This window comes from Athene noctua, chromosome 13 (assembly GCF_965140245.1).
Source record: "Athene noctua chromosome 13, bAthNoc1.hap1.1, whole genome shotgun sequence".
Classification (NCBI taxonomy): domain Eukaryota; kingdom Metazoa; phylum Chordata; class Aves; order Strigiformes; family Strigidae; genus Athene; species Athene noctua.
In genome coordinates, this window is record NC_134049.1 from 4,734,428 (window position 1) to 4,745,244 (window position 10,817).

Below are 10,817 nucleotides of genomic sequence, written 5' to 3' on the forward strand. Positions count from 1 at the left end.
CTTGGGACAATTCTGTGTGTTCTCAGACTGTCCCTGAAAATATGCTCTATTCTGCATAGATGAGGGCATTTTTATTCTAAGTACAGCACACCAAGAGCAGTTACTGTATCTCCCCTTGCAACTACTCCACATAAATCTATAAAGCAATATACAGATTATTTCAGTGTTGGACAGACATCAGAGTTAAGACAGTTGAGGTTTAATTGGCTAAATTTTATGAGCTGACTTTTATGAGAACAATAAGACTTCCACGTCCTGTGTTATGCAAACCCCATGACTTGTTATTCAATGGACAATTTAGAGGCCATCGAAATAATTTAACAACTTTCTTCCTTCTTTCTATTTTGTCTCCTACTCCATTCTGTCTTGGTTTTAGTTTTGGTCTGGTGGTTTGGGGTTTTTAAAAAAAAAAAAAAAAACGTATTTGCTCACCCTGTCTAGTACTTTTCCATTGAACTATATCACTTCCAACTTTCATATTAATTACAAAGTTTTATTAAAATGCCCACCGGCTTGTTAGATTTTTAAGTATGTGTTAGAAACTGTAAGAACTGTTTTGTAATGGCTCTAATCCCCATTAGAAATGCATCATTAAAATCTATGGTCATCTTTTTCTAACTGCAGGTGACAAGTGATTTATTTGTAAATAGCTTTCTGGAAGAATAGAAGTTTGCTTTCTGCAGTATACATACAATAATTAATTACTAATTTTTGTTATTACGGTACTACTTACAGGCCTTAACCACAGATCTTGTATCATTGTGGTTATCCAAAAGCAGTGTGGTGTTTTTCATTTGGTTGTCTTTGCATATGATAGGCCTGGTGACAGCATTTCTCTGTGTGATGTCCCCTAGCCCTGTATTTCTCTACTGCAAGATGCTATTAGTATAGGACTGTACTATCTAGTTACTTCATTGGCGTGTGTGGTTTCTCTAGAAACGAGTAACTTACTGAGGAGCTTGACGCAATCATTGGAGGAAATTGTTCATCCTGTGGTTGTCATCTGTCTCGGTGCAGAGGGTTGTTGTCCCTAGGACTAGCTGTAGAAAACAAACAAGGGTAATGGGAATGATTCACTGAATCTGGCCCAATATTTGGTGTTGGATACTTCCCAAAAAAGCTTTCAGATTAAACAAACATGACCATGCTGCTCAGCACAGTTTTAATTCACTGTGTGGAGTCATTGCTGTACTGCACATCCCTGCCATACGGGGAGCACACAAGATAACAAGATCACCTAGAAGTGGAACAAATGGAAATAAAAAAGTGTTAGCAAGGAGGTGGACTGGGGCACTGCAGTTGGACTAAGTAACTATTGACCTTCAGGTGAATAGAGAGCGGGTAGGCTGTTTGCAGAAAGCTATCTCCCATCGTAAAACAGCCATCACAGCTAATGGCACCCTTCAAAGGAAGTCCGGAGTGAGCAGAAGAGACACCCAGTCCAAAGAGCCCTTCTGTGGTGCCTCACCCCGGTCAAAGATCACACACCTTTGCAGCGCACTCCATGGAGGTGGTATCAGCCCTATCTGTGCTGTACCTTGACCTGACAACCAGAGGATGTGGGTTTAATTAGCTTTTACTTTTAGATAACCTCGTTACGTGCAGGCTCTGGCCAGAGCTGTTAATGGGGGTGCCGTATCCTGCAGGCCTCACGAGGGATGTGCGGCCCCTCTAAGGGCCCCGCATGCAACACGGTGAACCCACAGCCTGTGACAAGGCATCATGAGTGAAAAGCTGTCCTGTAGCCATTACCCACCACACCTGCTGCCCTCGGGTGCCCGCGCCTGCTCCCCACCACTACCTGTGGCCCCATGGCTGTGAGGAAGCCCGAGGCTGCCACCATCCTCCTGCTTTCCCACTGTTCTGCTGATTTAAGGATACCAATTAAACTCACACCAGAGTGAAAAGAGTAGGTGTATTTTACTAGTGATAACCAATGTATCAGTGTAATACAGAACACATGCAGTGAGAAAAACCAGAATAGTGCACTTAAAGCAGCAAACAGGAAAAAACAGGGTCATGCATTAAATCATTATTACATGAGAGAGAGAATGGAGATTAAGAAAAATACATCACCACTTGCATATATTATCATCATCCAGATCTGCAGTCGCTGGGGAGCCCCGGTCACACGAGGATTTGCAGAGCCTGTCCCGGCAAGTGGGAAATTCTACGCGGTGCCTCCACCCGGAGGTGAGGCTGCCAAAGTCGCTGTGAGCGGGTCCAGCCTTATCTACCAGAGATCAGCAAGCCAAAATAGCTGGCACCTCTGTTTTGAGCGGAAAATTTCTGGTTTCATTCTCCTGTTGGATTCCACCCAAAGTCTGGCCAGGGCTCGGGGGGGAAACCAAGGGAGTTTTTAACAAGGGCAAATACCTGGGTTCTCAGCCTTGAAGAAGGCTGAGAAAGGAAAGTTGGATACATTCTCTCCTCACTACTGATTATATTTTATCTAAGCTGCGTCTCTCACTAGCAAGTTTACACACACTGACTACACACTAAGTTAGCAGCTTCAGCTTGGGGCCTGTTGTTCAGGCTGCAGTATTTCAATACTTCAGCACTTTTTACATCAGCATAGGTGTGTTGTTATAACTTAGTGTAATACCTATTAGCACAATGGTTATCAGTTATAAAATATACAGGATTCATCGATAGGTCAACTCTGGCTTGGGCTTGTTGTCCAAGCCTTAGCACTTCACCCACCCTTGCCATCTCCCTTCACGGCCTCTCACCGGAGGGGTCACTGGGCCACCCGCAGGGGTGTGGGGCTTTTTGTAGCACCTCACCTCCATTGTCCCACAACCAACACTGAGAAGCACGGTGGAGGCGGCTCCCTCGTGTCCCGGGGGCCTCGTGGGTGACCCTCGCTGGACATCACTGCAAGGTCACCTGTGGGACACCTAAAGCCTGCGAGCCTTCAGCTGGTTATTGCAGCAGGCAGAAGGGCTCTTGCCAAAACACCAGGTACAAAGAAAGGAAACCTCCCGCGCCAGGTTTTGTGTCACTGTCCAGTTTCCAGGTGTGTGTTTAGAGGAGCTGAGCTCCCTTCCTGTGGTAGTGTGCTGCCTAGATATTCAGCAGCGGGCAAGGTAAGGGATTTGTCTGTGTGGAAAATGAAGGAGTTGTAAGAAAACTGTAACTCCAGTGTTAGGGGAGGGCAGAGCTTTAATTAGAATGGAGCTGTGTTAGCCAGCCAGAGTCCTAGAAATAATCTGGACTTCAGGATATAGGCCACATACTGGCTGATGCTGGTAGAGAACTAATTTTTTAAACCCCTCATCTATTAGCAAGGAGGGCATGCACAAAAGGTTTAGTTTGGTTTTGGTTTTCTCTTCATTTACGACTTCTCAGGTTTTGCCCAACGCGTCACGCAGGTGCGGTGGGCCGCGGCCCGGCCCTTCCTCCCGGGGTGCTGAGGCCTCCCTCGCTCAGAGCGGGCCCCGGCTCCTCAGGCTGCCTGGCGGTGGCCTCTGGGCCGTGGCAGTCGGGTGGCCTGGCTCGTGCGTGTAGGGCTCGTGGCTCCCGACGATCCGGCCAGGTTGTGGAGCAGCCAGTGAGAGCAAGGGCCAGAGTCGGGCCCTGTGTGGTGCTGGGCCTCCCGCCGCAGCTGGGCCTTGACGCTGGGCTTGTCCTGTCCTGGGTGATGATGCTGTTTCTGCTGCTCTTGGCTAAGATTTGACCATGTGTAACATCCCTAAAAACTGTCCTGTATAAATAATCTAGGCTTCACGATGCAATATTTTTAAGATAAAGCTAGTCATCTTTGTGACCTTGTTGCTATAAGATTTTAAAAGTGCTTGTGCACATCTATTAAAACTCAGATAAACGTGCTTCCAGTTTTACCAGCTGTCAAGCAGTAGAAGAACCAGTCTCTTCAACTTGAAACATTTGATCTGGACTATACTAGGCTCTGGTATTGCTCACTTTCTGTTTCTCAAATCCTCCTCCCTATTTTCTACTGAGACTTCTTCCTTCTTTCCCCTGGTGACGCATCTTTTCTTCTTGCCAAATCTCTTTCTGTCTCACCCACCGAAACAAACACATCAGAAAAACTTAAAATTATCTTGGCCTAATTTATTTGTACTGTTACTGCTATTTATCAGTACGCCTACCTACACTGTGTTCTAGAAAGTCACACACGTAAAATGAGTAGATCAGAATGTAGTTGGGCTGGTGGTTTAAACTCAGAAATTAAGCAAAAAAGGCCCTGCTTGTAACGTTTGTCTTCCTTCTCCCTCTCCCCTGTTCTGCTTTGCTTTATTTATGCTGGTGGTATTGTAATAAATGCACTAGAGGGATGATTTTAAAAAGAGGAGCCTTGTTTATAACAGTAGGGATGCATAGTCTGTAAATTCTTCAAGCAGATTTTAAGTATATGCATAAATAACAGTAAATACTTAAGAACTGTCTTTTCATTTTGAAATAAATAGAAAATTGGGTCATATACATAAGTATGCATTGTCTTCCAATAGATTCACATAAAAACATTTGCATTTTTTCTTTAAATTTGTTAACATATTAACGTTATGGTGGTACGTAGGGTCCATTCCACTGAAAGTTATCTCTTAATTATTCTACTGCAAAAAAATAAAGGCCATGTCTGCTAATAATATTATGGAACATACATTAAATGATGCAGTCACAAGGCAGAGCTGCCTGCCATCCCAATAACCAGTTTATGGTTACAGCTGTTCTCTAGAACTCTTTGGTTTTCAAGCCACTTTCTATAATTTTACTCTTTTGTATGGTATTTGGCATAAACCCAACCTGTTCTGATAGACCAGAGGTGGACTGCTAGTGACTGGGGGCTTCAATGCTTCACTGGCCTCTTACACAGAACTATATTTCATCTTCAAGAGGATTGATGCGTATTGCGAGGTGTAAGCAAGGAATGCCCACCTTATCACCCCCCAAGATTGTTAACAGCACAGTATTTGTGAAAAGCTAGGGTGCTTTGTCTTCCTCTTTCAGCAGAGTAGATCGTGTGGATTTTTAATTGCAAAATTCACGCAGGGTCAACATGATGCATTAACAGATGCAGTTTATTTCAACACAGTATTACATTGTGTGATGTATAGAGGGGTTAGCTGTGGATGAAAACCGATTAGCTGAGAGGTCAGAAAGCCAGACAAGTTTGAAAAACTCCGTAAGTGTAAATACATGTGTTTAAGCTTTCAACTTTAGCAAAACATTCTCCTTCTTGACTTCCTGTTTTGTGTCATTTCTTTAACTGAAGTAAATGTATTTGCAGTAGGCAGGTAACTCATAAACACCATCCTTTACCAGGCTTGATGCTGCTGCTGCACAAACAAGGAAGTAAATGCAGAAAATCCAGATTAGTTGTAATCCCTGGTAGTAACAGGAAAATCTTATCAGTGTGCCAAAGAAAAGCAAAGTCATCTACTTGCAATAAATCACCGCTTCACTACATCAAAACAAAGGGAAAGCTGTTTTTCTAGTAAAGCTGTTAAGAATGTTTCATTTAACGATGCATCTCTCCCTCCTGCTGTATGATTTATAATTCAGTAAAGCCTGAATATTTTTTTAAAGGACTGTTAGCATTATGCTGCCAATGCTGCTAACATTATTAAATGATAGGTTAGCATTATGCTGCCTTTACTGTGTTTATTTTTCCTCCTGTGAAGCACTTTGAATGAAACATGCTGGGATCAGAAAACAGTCTGGCTTAAAGACTGCAGTATCCACCTTACTCCCCAAAGCAGAAATACACAGCAAAATCTAAGTCATAATGACTTGCAGTTCTGTTCATTGCCTCATTGCCAAACTCTTAGCCATAATTTTAATATTAGAGCACCATGTTGTAAAAAGTAGATGTAAAAGAAAATTAGTTTGTTGTTATGGGAATGTTTTTATACTGATTTCAGGGAGGGATGGAGTTAATATAAACCTCGTAGCGGTTGTGTATAAGTACTAGCATGATTTTTAAAAAAATTCTCTATTTCTTAAGAGAAATAAAAACATTTAAGAATCGGGCATGTCTCTCCTCAAGTTCCTAAATGTGTATTAGTTCAAAGAGGAAGCTTTTTGTAGTACACAAAGCAGGCTGATACATGGAAGTTTCTGTTTGAGGTATGTGCTGAGCCTATCGCTTCTTGCTAGGTGTAAAGGACAAAGGTATACACCCTCTGTGGGTCAGTGCTTTAAAGAAACAAAATTACCACGGAAGTCATAGAGGGATTCTTCGCTCAATAACCAAACTGTTGGCCTTCCTGTCCGTTTTTAGAAATCCTCACAGTTGTCTGTTTGGCTGTACCACAGATGTAACGTACATGCCTCAATAAGCAATGCTGAAGTGCATAGGTGTTACCATAGGTAGAGATGAGCATTTATTCAATGTGTAATTAGCTACCAAAATCAAAAGCTAAGAGAACTCCTTTGCCTATTGGACTTTTTTCTTCTGCGCTAAACAGATAGAAGAAAATATCAACAAAGAAGGGAGATGGGGGCATCACTCCAATCTTTTTTTAAAAAATTTTTTAAAGTGTTTTAACATCAGTAATGAATGTGTGTGCTGTGGGCTAGATGGATAAAACATAGCTTGCTTAAGAGAAAATTTACTGTAAAACCAGTCATCAGACATCCTAGCTGAACTGCACAACAGATCAACTAATCCTGCAATCTAAATTAAATTGGTACTGACTTTATTTGTGACCACCACAATTTGATTCAGAAATATTAGTATGCTCCATAGCTGGCTGAATGGTAATGTAATGGGGTCTAATGGTTTTCAGCTGCTATCATGCATTCACATGATTTGGCTTTATCTGTTTTCTTCCCTCCTTCCTCTTTTGTACACAAACACACCTTGTATCAGCAACAAAGTACGATCTCTTAAAAAAAAATATCTCAGTATGAACACACTTACTTAGCCGTAGCAGTTGGTGGGCCTATTGGTAGGATTTAATTTTGTTATTAATCCTGCTCTTTGAGTTGCTTCTTTCTAGCTCTGACAGCTAAAATTAGGGACTATATCTTCCCTCCATTCTTCCTCCAGAGCAGCTTCAAATGTAGTAAGTCTGAGTGTGGAAGAATAATATTCTTCTTCCATGGCTTTTTTACAAAGACAGTTAATAGATCTAACATCATGTGATATCCTGCAAAGCTGTCCACAGGTGAATGTATCCAAAATGTACCTTCATTTACAGCGTACTGGGCATGGCCCTTTAACTTTTGTTATGCAAAGAGGTACTTTCTTTTAAATTTTCTATGATACAACTTGACCTTTGCTCTGTGACAAGTCCAAGCAGTTAGGTTGCCTGAGAACCATCGTAATTTGTTCCATCTAGGTTATATTTGAAGCAAATATCTAAGCAGAAAGAAAACAGTGTGTGTAACTGGTTGGGCAATTTCTGTTTCCCGTTGAAGGTGTGTGTCTGCTGCAGAAGCTTAGAAAATACAGAATTGCTTAATAGCTAGAAGAAATGAAAGAAGACTTTACTGGAAGGAAGTTGTGGTTCTCAGTTCTTCAGCGTCTGTCATCTGTGTTTTTTCTGTGAAGCCTGTTCAACTAGACCAAAAAACAACATTATACTAGCAATTGCAGCAAACACATTCTTAGTCTACATTTATAATTGTACTTGAATTTTTTTTAAAAAAATTGCTTTTTGCTTGGTGTATATTTTTGATTGAAATTGTCATCAGATCCCTTATAAAAAAGCAGACAGTCAAGGATATTTCGTATGGAAGTTTAAGTTGTCCTGGAAACATGAATTCAGCACACCAAAGAAGCAATACTTATTTTCACAGAAACAAAGGACTTGCATGATAAATTTTATTGTTTACATTAATGAATATCATTTGTTCTAATTACATTTCAGATATCAATAGCTGCAACTAATTTCCACTCCTATATTTTTTTATTACATACTTGGAACTGGAGGGAGGCATTTGAGCATTGTATTCCATGACATTTACATGTATATGCCTTTAAAAAGTATTTTAAGACCTTCCCAGTAACTGGTCAGCATATCTGTGCTAGGTTTGTGCTTTCCATTCGTGGTAAAGGTAAATCCCCTGTGTTATCCTTAGGATTATTTTTTTTAACTTACTAATAAGACCTTTTAAAAATTTGCGACAAAATACATTCCTTAGACATACAGAATTCTCAATAGTTACACTCAGTACACAACTCTTTATTAAAGGTGGGACTAGTGCACCATCTTCTGGTAAACTCGAGAAAGGACTGGAAGGGAACAGTTTAGAGAGGAGAGATTTTGTCCAGTTTTGTGTCACAGCGGGCTTGGAAAAAGGAACAAATGAAATCTATAAAAAATCAATAGTAGTTTTATGCAATGTTGAAATACGTAGCATCATCTTAACACTGAAAATGTTTGTTTATAGTGTTTTTCTCAAAAATTCTATTTGAATTTTAAAAGCCAGTTACTAGAATTAAATAGCTGGTTTTATACATTTACATCTAATCAATTTATTTAGGGATTTATAAGATAATTTCTCTCTGTGTGTTTTGGAAAAAAGAAATAGAAAGAGTGCATGGACTTGGGTGCTCTTAATGCACCTGAGACAAAAGAAAATTTTTTTGTTTGCTTGCCATCTGGCTGCTTTTATGTATTATTCATCAACTGAATAAAAAATCCCTGTTATATATCAGTACTGAGTTTAATGTGAAACACTCTGGACAGACGACATTAACAGGTTTCATGTACCCTCATGTACTGACTGGAAAAACAACTTACCTTTTCACTAGGTATAACAGTAAGGAAATCATAAAGCAGTCAAATGGATAAAATTATGCTTGTGTTTATGAAATTGCTTTTTTTTTTTTTTCCCCTCCAGAAATTGGTGTCATAAAAAGTGTAAATGCTTCATAACTGTAATAAAAGCATTAAGTTATTTTGTGCTGTACATTTAGCACTGGTCTTTTTCAAACTGTGTGATGCTAAGAGAAAAAAGCAGAACACAATGGAGAAAAGGAAAATAGAAGGAAAATAGAGATAAAAGAGCAAAAATATTGAATTGGATGTCACTGTTTTACAGCTGTAAACTCAAAAGGCAGGTACGCATGCATTGTAAGAGCAGATTGCTGTGGTAGCTGGAGAGCAGCACATGGAAAGGATCAGTATTTATTCCAGCAGCTTCCAAAGTTGTGTCAGGTATTTCACAAAATAAAAGACCGTGTCTGGTCCTTCCTTCAGCCACAGAATGAGAAGAGTAGAACAGAAGGGGATTTGCCAGCTTCAGAACACAGAGTGTCAGTTCGTGCAGAGGGGGAGCATGAGCTGAAGCTGGAAAGGGGATCAAGCTTGGGGAAGGTGGAGGACGTTTGGTTTATTTTTGTTAAGGTAGAAAGAGAATCTAAAGGCTTTCAGGTTAGCTCTTCCTTCTGAGTTAGCAACTTCATAGCTAGATTTTTTTCATCTAGAGTTCAGAGAAAACGGACTTTGGGCAAGCATGTATTTGAGTAGAACAGGCCTTGCAAGTTGTTTGGGAGTGTTTCACACCCCGTGCTGCATGAGAAACTCATGTAAGCAGCAGGTGCCCAGGGTGCAAGCTGGACATTATTAGTGAAACTGTGGAGAGGGGAAAGTATTGCAAGAAAGCAAAGTGAGAGAAGCAGAGCGCAGTGGCATAATGCAGAGCGCTGATGAAACACGACGTTTGAGCTAAGTCTGCTAACTTCTGGAACAACTGAGTGTGCATGGAGCAGCCAGCAAGAAAAAAAGATCTTGGCGATGCTATTTTGGATGGACAGAGGGAAATGAGCTGGGTATTTACAATGGATTACACTCCCCTCCTCTTGAGATCTCAAGGGAACCTCTTCTCTGGCCATAGGAAACTGCTGCAGTATGTATCATGTCTAATTACCCAGCAACATATTTTCATTTATGATATTCTTGTAGCATCTGTAGAGAGAAATAATACTGAACAGTCCTGCTCTATGCAGCATCAGTGCAGAGTTCTCATGAGATTCTGCCAAAATACCTGAACAAAAGACTTACCACTCATTAGTTGCTAGGTGTCTTTTGGGGTTTTTTTTTGGTTTATGTCAGAAAACTACATTTAAATGCCAGCCTACTGCTTTTCTTAGTCATTCTGCCAATTGGGAGTCATTCTGCAAGAAATAGCAGATATGTACAGTAGTAAATTAATTGAAGACCAGATTCAGGTATGACATTTTAAATGGTAATTCTCCTGGTGTAAAAAGAAAAGACTAAATGTCAACACAATTAAAAAAAAAAATCCTACAGAATTAAGCAAGGAAACAAAATGGGTTTCTGTTAGTTTTCTTTTGGGATAAGAACATTTCAGAATAGAAAAGTGGGATGTGAGGGCTTGCAGTCTACTTGATATGAAAATGCCTTCTTGACTCATATGAGTAGGTTGTCATCAAAGCTGTATCCATGCTTCAGGAAAGGATGGGTGACAATCACAGAATAAGAAAGGAAAAATCTTTTTGCAACGTAGACTGTTAAGAGGTGGCAGAATTTTCACAGGATTTCAGCTGTTCAGTCAGCAAGAGCGTTGCAGCACAGCTCTGGAAAGCAGGGATACTAGTTGTGGAAACCTGCTCGAATCTTCTGAGCTTAGAGAGAAATCCCATTAAGTAAATGCATTTTCATTTCGAGCAGAGGATTTTGTGGAAGGAAAAGAACAGTGTAAGAGTGTGTAGATGATCTTAGCCACATGCTATAAGCTGGATGTGCTGGAGAGCTGCTTGGAAAGACATCAGACCGTATTCTTATTTATACTAAAGGCCCCTTTCTGTTAAGCTGATACTGAAAATGACCTTGCAATGTCTATAAAAATAACTTGTCTTCTTTTATGGGCACTTACGCTTC